The sequence below is a fragment of the Cyprinus carpio genome, chromosome B1 (genome assembly GCF_018340385.1).
Source record: "Cyprinus carpio isolate SPL01 chromosome B1, ASM1834038v1, whole genome shotgun sequence".
In the NCBI taxonomy this organism is placed as follows: Eukaryota; Metazoa; Chordata; class Actinopteri; order Cypriniformes; family Cyprinidae; genus Cyprinus; species Cyprinus carpio.
This window is the reverse complement of record NC_056597.1, coordinates 40,347,057-40,360,640: the sequence shown is the minus strand read 5'-3', so window position 1 is coordinate 40,360,640 and position 13,584 is coordinate 40,347,057.

The window sequence follows — 13,584 nt, the reverse complement described above, 5'->3', positions numbered from 1 at the left end:
GAGACACAGAGAGAAAGAGATGAACATCAATGAAGCTGAAAACATCTCTAGGAATGTAGAGTTATTGATGAACTTACTGCCATCTTCTCAATCTCTCCTCAGTAGATCACAGCAGAGATCTGATTTATCTAGACAAAAATAACAGAAACATTTTTATATTGTCTTCTTTGACTTTTTTTTAGTTTATTAAAGTTGTATAAATGTCTGAATGTTCAGTGATGTAAATGAAGAATAAATCAGTAACTCACCGTTTGTGTTCCTTCAGTCTGTCACAAACACTCTTTATATCTGTCAGATTCTCAGGTTCCTCATCGGATTAAAGAAGAAATTTACATTACAAAAACCCGTATTTTGGAGGCAAATAAAATGCAAGTTAAACCTGAAGTCACAAGCTGTATTTGCTTTGCTTGCAGTGCATTGGCCCCGAATTGCTGGTTTTCCACTATATTCTTGTTATTGTTCTTCTTCTTATTCTTGAATGGAAGTCTATAGCAGTCCATAGAACTGTTTGATCAAATATTGTGATGCACATGTGATGCTCAGGACTGTAGAGTGTGAGGCAGAAACCAGTAGGAAATCACAAACCATTTGTTTTAATGTTGTAAATATTGAAACTATCATTTACATAGCATTATAGAAATATAATTTATTTTATAGAAATAGAAATAAAATACCCAGATTTGTACTTGCAGCACATATTCCCAACACACTAGAGAGGCATTAAATAAGTGCTTGAAGTGTAAGATAAATGTTTTCCTTTAACAGATACAACACTTGTGTTAAGCATTTTCTCCCCTTGTTTGTTTAACACTCAGGAGTTTGTCTTGTAAACCCCATTTTGCATGCATGTAAATATGTCACAACTTCATTACATACAGTCAGAGAACAGAGCTGTGCAGTTTATGTGCATATATAGGGCACATTATTTGCTCTTGGAAATAATTGTGTACCAGATGCCTTTATCAAAACTGACTTACAAAAGTCTTATTACAAAGTCTTATTAAAATTTGTAGTAAAAATAACTATAATACAAAAATGAAAGAAATTCAGTGCCATGAATTTGTGCAACAGTGCAATGAATTAGCATTTTCATTATTCCCCATTTTATAATTTTTTTGTTTTTGTGAAAACCTGTATCTCATTCGTTTCACAACTGCTATTTCGTGGTCTACAAACAAAGCCATTATAACATGTACATGAAAAATTTAGAAACACTGGACACAAGGGGACACTGCAGCAACAAGCAACAACAAAAAAGGAACCTCAAGGTTGATCTAGGTAAATGTGAGCAAATGTATAGGGCCCCATTCCTATATTTTGCCTGGGGCCCCCAATTCACTAAATCCGCCCCTGACTTGGTGCACACTGTGAAGTTATTGAGATCAATTCTAAACTTCAGAGTAGACACATGTGAGAGCACTGCTAAGGAGGAAGATCTGGGGGCTGTTTCATAAAACAAGTTTACCTAATAAGCCAGGCTTATTTCAGTTAGTCTGACTTATTGTCACTTGATTTGGTTTCAGAAGGCAAATTTACCATAGCTCAAGCTCTCTTTTCTCTCTGGTTTTATAACAGCTGTACCTTTTAAGGTTATTAGTAGAACATTAAAACATTATGATGTAAGATTGCTCTTTAAAGCATTAAATCATTAAAAACACAAACACAAAAAATTAAAATCACTATATTAAAAAAAGAAAATAAATAATAGAAAACAGACTATATTTTCACTGGTAAGAGGAACAGATATTAACTCATTTGAGCTAGTAATTAGGGCTGTATTCACTAGCTTACATTTGATTACAGTGACTGCTATCATAAAAATACACTTATATGTAGGATTAAAATTCTACATGTGTCACATTTAATGTCTAAGAACAAATATTGTAGCAAAATATACTGTACTCAGAATTATTGTGCTCCTATTGTATTGCGCTCCATCTGTTTAGCGTGCAGCAGCACTCATTCACTCACGTAAGCCTCATTCACTCCCGACAGCAAAATTGATTTATTTGCATAACTTTCTAACATTTACAGATGAAAAATATAACTGTGACATGTCCATTATGCACTGGGGAAAACACAGTGTCTCAAATGCATTAAACAGCACAAATATATTTGCTGTTTTCCATGGTGGATCGATTTGATCCACGATCTACATTAAGGGCTGCTTAAGAATAAGCGCGCACTTTAAATTATCTTGACTCATTGAACCTGGATTGAATTAGTGAGATTGCGTGAACTTAAATTGTTGTCTATGAAAGCGCTTTAGTCCCGAATGATTTGTTAGGTTATTTCAAGTCAGGTTTTGGACTTTAATCCCCGCTTTTCTTAGCGTCTTTTTTGAAACAGCCCTCAGAGTATGTGTTGTTGCTGAAATCTAAATATTAAGGGGGGGGGGGGGGGGGGGGGGTTGTTGCTGACATCTAAATATTATGAGAAGTTTTGTCTTGGGAGACAAATGTGAGAAGCAGGAGACTCAAAAAAAGTCTCCAACTGATGTTCATGTGACCTCATTTATATCTAGCAGGAACATTTGAGATTTTCTTTCTCAAACCTATACAACCACTAATGGGTCAAATACATGATCTTTACACTAATAACATTTGAAAGTTGAGTCATAGCTGATAAATTTTGATTCTGGAGATTATGTCGGGTCGGATGCACACCATTGGTGTGTCTCCATCAGCTTCATATGTCATGAATCAATATATTATGTACACAAGTTTAGGCACTGGTAAAGAGCCTCACTCACTACACATTGTGACTGTGCATTAATTATAAATGTTAGCTAGATTATGTTCACTACCTGTCTAGTTATGCTTATGCTGAAATGTAATGAAATAATTATCATAGGTTTAAACACGTATTGAGTTGGCTCATCCAATTTATGTCACGCTAGACTTTTTAGGGAAAAAAAAAATATTTTTACACACTTTTACACTGATCAGCCACAACATTAATGGTAGTTAGTGGAGGACTGAATGCAACACTGTCAGATTACCTCATGTTTCATTCACCGCTGAGAAAACATTACAATACGAATCACATAATATTACAACGATAGTGCCTTTCATTTTTGCTGGAATGCACTGATGACATATCATGTCTAAGCAAACAGGGTGTGCAGAGGTATGCAAATACATATTTTGACAGGCAGGCAGGACAGCCTATCGTAATGTTTGGATGGAACATTTTGATTGGACAAACATTTTATGGTCCTACGCCTTCCACAGACGTTCTAAATACATATGAATAAATTTAGACCACCTTAGTGATTGTTATCGTGATGTGAAAAGACTTTCAACCAGCATAACAAAAAAAAGTTTTTGAACCAAATCACCTACCCTGCCTTTAAAACCACTGGCAAGTGAAAAGAGTGACTTTAACAAGAGCCAAATAGTGATGGCTAGACAACTGAGTCAAAGCCTCAAAGAACTCATTTCATGGCCGCATTCGAAGGAGCCTTCGAATTGGGACAGCCTTCACACAAATGGTCTTCAGAGGCCATGAGCTTTGAAGGCTGCAATTGAACTGGGACACAATGAAACTAGACCTGCAAGGAAAGACTAAACACACACACACACACACAAATCCATTCAGCAAACAATTTGTAAATGTAAAACATTCAAAACTTTTTTGTGCACACTTGTATATGTGTGAATAGTGTTTTGCATTTGGGAATGGCATTTTGTGAATGTAAATTTGACTATGAATGTGTAAGGAGTGAAATTATTTCCTTATGAAATGAATTATTTGTGAAGACAAACATTCAGGAACTCTCGCAATGCAAATGCAAATGCAACAAGACACTGGCCTTTGATCTCCTCGTGGAGCCAAATGAACAGATAGGAAGATCTGGAAGAAAGACCATTTGCTCTTTGGTACCTTCACCCCTCCTTCCCCCCAGGGCACATGGTCCAGGCAACTAAAAGTTGTTACGCTCACATAAAACATTTACTATATCTTCAGGATTCATGATTGTAAACTTTTCATGTTTGGTATCATTTTAAAGGTCTTTGTGCGATTGGTAAAATGGTCTCAATTTCACAGTAGTCACTTGTATTATAAGAGAGATTGAAAACTTTTGTAGAATTGTGTTCTGCTGTGAAGGGGGTGTGTCCCCCTTTAGGGGTCTTTGAGAATGTTTATCTCCAGCCAGGTGTGACCCTGATGTGACCACGGGAACCTAAAAAAACCAAAAGGTCTTTTATGTTTTTACAACTGATTTGAAGATTTCTTTGTTGTCTGGTCTGGAGTATTTAAGGGAAGTGACAAAACACTACTGCGCGATTCTGTAGCCAGAAAGCCCGTAGTGTATTTTTTTTTATGCTTAATATTTTTTTTCTTGAAGTCAGGTATACTATTATGTAATTGTGTTAAACACATTGTGCCTACAGAGCACACTGTATAGTTGTTTGTGCTACTACATGTACACATTTGGCTAGTTAAGTTTATTCTCTAAAAAACCTGAGTGCTTTGCTATGCATTTTAGACCATGTGTCTTAAATTAGGATAACTGTTACATGTGTGACTATGTTAAATTTGTGTGCATCCTGCATGGATCACTTGGCCGTTCCCAATATGGCTACAGTGTCTTTGTGCAGGAGCAAAGTTGCAACACAACTACAAAGTGATTTACAATTACATTATCCTTTCTAAATTGGCTTCTAATTATTTTCATTATGTAATTGGCATGATACAATTTTACCTGACTGATAATAAATTGTTATTTTTGATTTATTCTGCATTATTCTTAATTCATTATTACTAGTAGATTAAAGCGAAGGTATTACTTCAAATCTGTGTTCAGGATTGTTCATACGAAAAGGTTTAATAGATGGAGCATGGGGCACATCAGTTGAGTCCATTTCGATTTCTGACTATCACTGTCTTAAATAAGTTGCAGTTTTCGTAAACATATAAAAACTATACTTTTTGTTACGAGTAAGCAGGGCGCAACCGACTTAAAGGTAGATATTTACCCTGCATCCAATGTTTAAGATCAGAACTGACGAGTTTGTGTCCGGGGAAGAGCATTCAATCGGCCCGAAATGTTACTTCTAAAGCGATACCGGGTCTGCAGTGAACGAATAATTGAAAGTATGGGATTTTCAGAATACTCAAATATCTAAATTAATAAACAATCAATATCTGTGATCAGCTTTTGATAGAAATATTGCCTAAATTTATTGATCACGTGAAATTGGAGTCAGATTAAACATGGAGCTAGACTAAAATTCAAACTAAATCCTGATAAATTCAGAAGCGCAAATAAAAGACCGAATACGCATTAAACCTTTGACCAGGCCGCTGGATTCCGCTTTTTGGGCTGGCGGGTGGATCCTTACAAATGTAACACGGAGAACAAGGAATGCAGGAGAAGATAAGAAGGCAAAGTACAAAACAAAAGTCCATAAGGGTGGGGGAGCAAAGGTGGAACATGGTGAAGGATGGTGGGTCAGGCCCATGGAGGGGAAGAGGGCCTGGAGTCTGTGGCAAAGCAAGTGATCAGGTCGCAGCAAGCAGAACAAGTGAGACCAGGACAGAGCTGGACACCACCACAGTGAAGCAGGCGGAGATGGAGACCCCCACGAGAGAGCAAATGGGGCTGATGACCACCACGGCAGATCAGAAAGAAAGGCACAGATTTCAAGAACAGCCTCTGTGGCTGTGTCAGGGCAGGCAGAGTGTATAGAGATGGCCTCCTTTTCCGTGACAGGAGAGACAAAGTGGCACTGATGTAATAAACATAATCCAAAGATGAGATATAAAGTACCTGATATATAGAGCTGCAAGGTGTGGAAACGTCTTTCAGATAAATTTATATCTCAATAATTCTGACTTTTTTTCTCAGAATTGTGAGAAAAACAACATGAATTTTTTTTATTCCATGACAGAAACAAGCTTGAATAACAAGGCAGTGAACACCGGTAAGGCTTTGTAAAGATGCATGCATTTCTATATAAGATAAGCACCAAACAAAAATTACTGTGAGGAACTAAAGATGCAATGAACTGCATATTCTGAAGAGCTTCTGGACATTGAGTGAGGGCTCCTCCTGATGACGGACAACAGGCTTGACACGCAGACTCAATGAGTGTGTGTCGATCAGATAAATCTCTTCACTCAGACTCTCCCATTCCAGTGCACTGAAACATCTCACATGCTTGGAGGACTGGCAGTGTGAGATCTTATGGCCTTAAAGGCACAATATGTAAGATATTTTTATTAAAATATCCAAAAACCACTAGAACAGTGTTACATATTTTGCTGACATGTGTACTAACATTATTCCAAATGTTTCAAAGAATGTTTAAATCCAGAGAAATAAGCTATTTTAACTAGTGACACGGACCATGTCCATAGTGTCATTGTGTCACCTGCCAAATGACGTCATAACCCCAGTTTTGTTTTGTAGAAAACATGGAAACACAAAAGATGCTTTAATATGTTGTCCGTTTTAATAGACTGGTGATTTAATAGACCGGTGATGACTGCACAGAGTAGCATTATAACAGAACTTTCAAATGTATCAAGTATGATAAAACAGCGCTGCTTTACCCCACATACGCATGAACGGAAGGAGTGGAAGCGGTTGACTGAGGCATTATAAAAGCTCCGCTGCTTTCGAGCCATGTGTTGCTCTTTTTCAGCGGCCTCGTTTCACTTCGACTGCTTTCAGCCTCGCCCTGCTTCATTCTACTATGTTAATAAATCATTAGCTTGTCCATGAACATGATTTCTGCCCGAGTCCTGCCGGATTGCATTGGCTGTGGGGATGAAGACCACAACTCCCATGATTCCACACTCAGTCACAGCGTCATCAAACTACAGCTTTGTTTCTTTGTATTTTGAATATGCGCCCTCTAGCAGCGAAAAATTACATATTGTGCCTTTAAATGCTACTAGTTTTCTAAATAGGTACCATGTGTTACTAAGTCTAGACGAGCAATGAAGAAAAAAGTTACCTTAGAATGCAAACACTTTCAAAGAAAGAAAGAAAGAAAGAAAGAAAGAAACATGCTTACCTTTGATCTTAAGATTTCTTTGTACATAAAATGTTACTGTTTTAAATCCAAAATATGTTTTTTTACGTGAGTCCAAAGTACCAAAGACGAGCACATGAACTCAGTGCGCACTGAATTATAAACGAGAATAAACGAGTGCTTTTCGGCATAGAACAGCCTCTGATTGAAGCAATGTGCTTCCAAGCGCAAAGATAAGAGGCACAGTAAGGTCCAGTTTGTACAAAGTTGGTTTCTATTCATTACTATATTTAAGCTGTTTGAGCGCACATCTATACAGGACTTTTATTAGCAACAGTAGTCTGTAGACATGAATAAAAAATTTTTTAATAGAATGTGTGTTCATATAGTCTTTAGTAATGTTCTCAAAACTTTAGCACAAACATAACATCATTCATGCAACACGTAGAGAACGTTTTCTGCTGAAATGTTTTAGCTGCATGTACGTCTAATGTTTTTTTTTATGTTACTACTTGTTTCAGAACGTTTAGAGAACATTCAAAAGCAACATTCCCATAATGTTTCAAAAATTGTCTCTAGTTTTTGTTATTTCTTGACATGTAACAATGGTTTTTGTAACAAATGTACGGATTGTAGGAAAATATGTTTTTTTTAATTTGTCATCATTCTTCTTTCTTCTTTTTGCTTTTCATTTTATATACCTCATATATTGTTCATATATAAAGGGTTTGTGTCTTTTTTTATTCTTTATTCCCTTCTGTTTGTTGTTATTGAGTTGTTATTGTTTGTTTTGGAAACCTTCTGACTGTAATGTTTCTTCAGAAGTCTAAGACACACGTCTGATCTTCATGCTGATGGATTTCATACCAACGGCATAATTGTTTTTCCAGGTGTACCAAACATTTACAATGGGAAAAATGGTGGGATCGTCTCCCCGTAAGTACACACCATTGGGATTTGCATGCTGACAGTTCTTGTACCAAAATGCCCCAAGATACAATCTGGCAGAGGTGGGACTTTCAAGTCACATGCAAGTCTTCAAGTCATATACCAAGTCCTCAAAGAGTTAAAGTTTATAAGATAATTAAGTGACTAATTAAATGATGATTGTGCATTAGTGATGAACACCTGCTGTTTCTGAGAATTACAGAGGATCAGATGTTGATGTTTTATTGGTTAAAATCATGCCACCATCATGGAGATCAGTGTTTGCATTACTTGAGCTCTTGACCCTTTCATTAACTCAAAGTAATTTGCTTTTAAGCAATTACAATGTTGTTTTATAGGAAGCGTTTATGCATTGCCAAATCAAAGCTTTAAGAAGCAGATGAGCTTACACTTTCTGCCTATACTGCCTGATGAATGAAAATCATGAAATGGCGGGGGTTTTTTTTGTTTATTGTCTGACACTCAGCTGTCACTTAACTGAAAAAAAAAGTCCTATTAAACATGTCACCATAATGGTTCAATATTGAAAAAGAGACTTCTTTTAGATCAGGCTTTTAGACATGGACACTTATCATATGATCCTCAACAGTGGTGACAATAATTTTTCATACTGCAGTGCATGATGGGAGTTTTTTACTATGGTGTTACCCAGCATGCATTGCAGCATGAAACATTTTGTTGATTGCCACCATTGTTGAGATTCATATGCTGGTTTTTGATGTCTGTGTGTGTCTAACTAGATCTGGACTAAAAAAAAAAAAAATTATGCATTGCATATTTAAAATTCATTCACAGTAACTATTAGAGCAGCACTTTTTTTCACAGGGTTGATTATGCAAAACCTAGACATATAGAAACAGAAAGTTATTTTGATTGTTATCTCAGCATAAAAAACAGCTAATATCTGCTCACTGTACAGTATTGATCTCCTTGCTTTACAACACTCCATGCATTGTTACAGAAACATATCTAACACTGGAGTCAAGGGTCAAGAGCCCAACTAAAACAAACACTGATCTACATGATGGTGGTACCAATTTTAACCAATAAAACATCAACATCTGATCCTCTGTAATTCTAAATAACAGCAGGTGTTCATCACCAATGCACAATCATCATTTAATTAGTCAACTAATTATCTCATTAACTTTAACTCTTTGAGGACTTGGGATATGACTTGAAGACTTGCTTGTGACTTAAAAGTCCCACCTCTGGTGTGTCCATCATACCCTTCAGCCAACCAGATTTGAGCCCTTGTCGACCAATCATGACACACTGGGGAGTGTTTGAAGCTTGTGCCTACCTGGATGTTACAACATCAGCACTAGACCACAGATCAAGATGATGAATGTGATGGCATGCACACACTAAGTTTGTTTTATGCAGCAGATACTTTTTTATTTCAGAATTTTGAGGCTGATGATGTACAAATAGTTGCAGAAAAACCCATGACCCAGCTATTCCTCCTTCATCTCCTACCACATTATCAGTTGTTATGAATCTGGAAGTTTTATTTGAGTGTTTAAATCTTAGGAAATGCAAGAAAAAACAGACCCAGCTAGGAATGTTATTGTTCTAAGAATGTTCCAAGAACATTCTTAGAACAAGAACATTATTGCCTAACATTCAAATTATAATGTAAACAGGAAGCGTCCCATTGGACATTGTGTGTGTATTCAAATTTTGCTCAGATGTCAAATTTTGGTTGAATGTAAAAACCCAACCTTTGCCATCTTCAGTAACTCCAAAAACAGTATTTCCAACTCCACTTATTATAAACCAGATTGACTTTATCTCTGTCATATATTTACAAAAGGTCTTATTGAGATTAACAGAGGTTTAGATGTTGATGTCTATTTAAAAGTAATAGTTTGGTTTGATGTCACCATTATGGTGATAAGTGTTTGCTTTAGTTGTGCAATTTTTTTCTCTAGCTATGTAGGTTCTGGCAAAAACAGCATGAGCACATGTGATTTCAGTGGCAAGTTTTATTTTCGTTCCCAAAATGTTCTGCTAAAAGGTAGGATAAAATTCTCTAAATAGCATGAGAACATGTGATTAGATGATGCTGGTTGCTTGCTGGTGATTAAAATGTAGCGGCCTGATAAACTGATTTCCTAAAGTCTAACCTATGGTATTAGTTGCATATTTTTTTCTTTTTAGGGTAACTCAATGGTTCTACAGACTGAGACCCAGCAAAAGTTTAAATATTCTATTTAAAAAAAAAACAATACTAATCACAAAGACATCAAGATTCGGTGTATGAATCTCAACAGTGGTTACATGCTCCATGCTGCAATGTATTCTGGGCAGAGGTGGAAAGTCCAGGGGCCAAAGAGTAAAAGTCCTGCCATATTTTTGCTCCACCCATGAATTCAGCAGCTGATTTCACCAGAGGAGGAACCAAGTCATTCCTTCCAAGTCACAAACAAGTCTTGAGTCAAATCCCAAGTCCTCAAAGAGTTAAAGTTAATGAGATGATTAAGTGACTAATTAAATGAAGATTGTGCATTGGTGATGAACACCTGCTGTTAACAATCAACATCACTGAAGAAAATAGAAACACAAGAACTACAACTGACTTCAAGTGTTACACAGATATAAAATTCATTCCCTGTAGTGAATTTTTAGGTAAGTATTTTTTTTTGTGATGTTGTTTTTTTAGTGGGGATTATTAAAAACCTAAGCATATATAAAAAAATATTACTTTGGATATAATTAAACCAACTCATTGTATATCACTGGCTTCTCTTCTCCACAACAACACATACATAGCTACAGAGAGAGATCTAGCACAACAAGTCAAGGGTCAAGTGCACAACTAAATTAAACACTGATCTCCATGATGGTGGCATCATTTTAACCAATAAAACATCCTCTGTAATTCTCAATAACAGCAGGTGTTCATCACTAATACACAATCATAATTTAATAAGTCACTTAATTATCTCATTAACTTTAACTTTTTGAGGACTTGGGATTTAACTTGAGACTTGTTTGTGACTTGAAAGGAATGACTTGGTTCCTCCTCTGGTGAAATCAGCTGCTGAGTTCATGAGTGGAGCAAAAATATGGCAGGACTTTTACTCTTTGGCCCCTGGACATCCCACCTCTGATTCTGGGTGCATCACACTGTAAAAATTGATTTTCTATATTTACTCAATAAAATTGTGTCAACAGATTACAAGCAATATTATTAATTAAATTTAACACATTAGAATTAATTAGAATTAACCATTCAAAATGAGTAGAATAGCATGTAAAAATTAAGTAAAATTTACACAGAAATATTGATTTCATTGGACAAAAAACAAACAAACAAACAAAAAAACACTATGCTAAAGAATACTATGTTATGCATGCCAGGCCAGTAGTTGGCGATAATGAAACACCCTTCAAAAACCTTATATGCATGCACATGACGTCAACCTTTTTACAAATTCACATTTTTGTTGCTGACATAGATATGATACAGGCATCATGTTCAAAAGGTTGTGTCTTAAGGCCCCCAAAACAGAGTTATTGAAGACACCTTAAGTTCACAAACAGAATCACTGAGGGAAAAAAGGGTAAATTATTGGTTACCATTATAGTGGTCAGTGTTTGCTTTAGTTGGGCTCTTGACCCTTGATGTTTTAATATTACACTTTGTATTGATGTTGTAACTCAGTTATAACAGTTAGACAAGCTGACGGAAAAGATGATCAGGTGGTGTTGGTTATGCTTTTACACAATCTTTGTTTTAACTCATTTAGTGCCTGATCTCTGAGTTAATCCTCTGAAGTTGATTAACACGTATACACATTTTGGGGTATTTTCTTCTGGTAACCATTTACATTTACATTTACATTTAATCATTTAGCAGACGCTTTTATCCAAAGCGACTTACAAATGAGAACAGTAGAAACAATCAGATCAACAAGAGAACAAACAACGGTATACAAGTGCTATGACAAGTCTCAGTTAGTCTAGTACAGGACACGTAGCCAGGGTTTTTTTTTTTTTTTTTTTTTTTTTTTGAATATGATAGACAAGAAAAAGAAAAGGAAAAGGTAAGTACTAGTATTAGTTGGTTAAGTGCAGGCAAAAAAGATGAGTCTTTAGATGTTTTTTGAAAATGAGTAAAGACTCAGCTGTTCGAATTGAGATCGGGAGGTCATTCCACCAGCTGGGCGCAGTCCAGGAAAAAGTCCGTGAGAGTGATTTTGAACCTCTTTGGGATGGCACCACAAGACGTCGTTCACTTGCAGAGCGCAAACTTCTGATAACCCCGAAAAGAACTTAAATTACACTTTCAGTTTTGATCGTAGAGATAAGAACAATACATCAATCGAATCTGTAAAGGGTCTACTTTTTTGTATACAGACATAATAACAAAAAACAAATAAGGTGTGCTGTCTGCAGCCTTTGTCTGAGCTTATCTTCATTTACAAACGCGTCATTAAAATGAACTGTAACTCAGTGAATACTCAACACAGAGACATGAAAGAGATATATATAGAAAGCCTGACATGTCTATTTTAAACAAATATTCTGTGATAAAGTAATCCATATGAAAACAACGCGATGTCTGTTTTTCACTTCTCCCTTCATTATCTTCTAATGTGACCACGCCCCCGCGCTGAACGCGCTTTTGAGATGATAATGTTTCACTGAAGTGCGCGGCTTAAATACGCCCACACAACAGAAGACAACGCAGCGAGATTGTTCTTCAAGTTTTTTTATTTTACTGTTTGCTTCGCGATGAGAGGAATAAGACATAAATCACCCCAAAGAGATGGATGTGGTTGAGGATTTGAGATTTGGATTTCCTCAGAAAAAAAGTTGTTGTTTACATGTTATGTGAAAACTAATACATTTTACTAGTTAGACTTTTTTCCAAAGACTTTTTCCAAACTATAATTCCTGACTAAATGTATAATCAAGTGAAATATTATGGAGTTTCAATAACAATATACACTACTATACCATTCAAAAGCTTGATGTAAGTAATATAAATGTACCAATAAATGTAACTGTAACAAATGTAAAAAACAATGCTGTTCTTTCAATTTATCCCCCCTAAAAAACCTGAAAAAAATATTCTCAGCTCTTTTAAACATTAATAATAATAATAATAATAATAATAATGATAATAATAACAATAAATGTTTTTTGTAGAAAATAAGATTGTTAAAAGGATTTCTGAAGGATTGTGTGACTGGAGTAATGATGCAAAAAATTCAGTTTGAAAGTCAGCTTTGATTGTTCCTAATAAACTGTTTAACTGCACTCACAAGTGAATATTAAATTATGTTGTGGGATAATAAAATATATTCAAAATAGATACAAACATAAAATTATATACATTTATTTTGTCCTCACATTCTTTCTTGTAACTCATCCCTCTCAGTGACACAGCTGACTGAATGGCTCATTATGCAGCTCATTATGTGGGTCTTTGTCTTCTCAGGTGTGAATTCATGATAGTTTTTGACTCCTACTCGCATATGACTTTTACCAACAAAAAGTGTCTTAGAAAATTTAAAACAATATATTGTTTTCTGTAAGTGAGTAAACAAGATGATTTTCACATCATTTAGAAAGAAAAATTCTAGGCTACAAGCTCCAGTTCTCAAAAGTCCCGGGAACCAATTTTCTGTATGCGTTT